The sequence below is a fragment of the Nilaparvata lugens genome, chromosome 5, assembly GCF_014356525.2.
Source record: "Nilaparvata lugens isolate BPH chromosome 5, ASM1435652v1, whole genome shotgun sequence".
Lineage (NCBI taxonomy): Eukaryota > Metazoa > Arthropoda > Insecta > Hemiptera > Delphacidae > Nilaparvata > Nilaparvata lugens.
The window spans coordinates 23,701,422-23,701,902 of record NC_052508.1 but is presented as its reverse complement, the minus strand read 5'-3'; positions in this window follow the sequence as shown (position 1 = coordinate 23,701,902).

The window sequence follows — 481 nt, the reverse complement described above, 5'->3', positions numbered from 1 at the left end:
ACTGAATGCGCTTCCAATTGCATGCCCGCTGCTTCTGATTGCTCTCTGTGTATTGAACTCCTGCCGATGCATATGCGGTTACAGTAAACGACATTTCCTTCACCACCTGGATGATGTAACTGACCATCCTTGTTTTTGAGCACTTGCCATTAGTCTTTCCATCAATGACTTTTTTCTCCTCTTCATTCAGCCTGGTCTTCCTCTATGGTTTGAAGAGGGATCGCTGGTAACAATGAACCCTTTTGGAATCGGAAAAACTTGCTCTTTTTGGTGCACCGTACTTCTAGACGGTATTCTGTGATAAACGGGCCTTTGAAACGCAAATTTTCGGCCGCAAATGTAGGCATATCGATCCTCTTTCGAGAGTGGCCAATTTCTAACTCTGAGATTCCAGCATCATCATCACCGTTTGGGTTTTTCTCCATTTTCACCAGGGGGATTGTTGCTGATTACGTTGTAGTTGTTGATTTGGCTGTGGTCG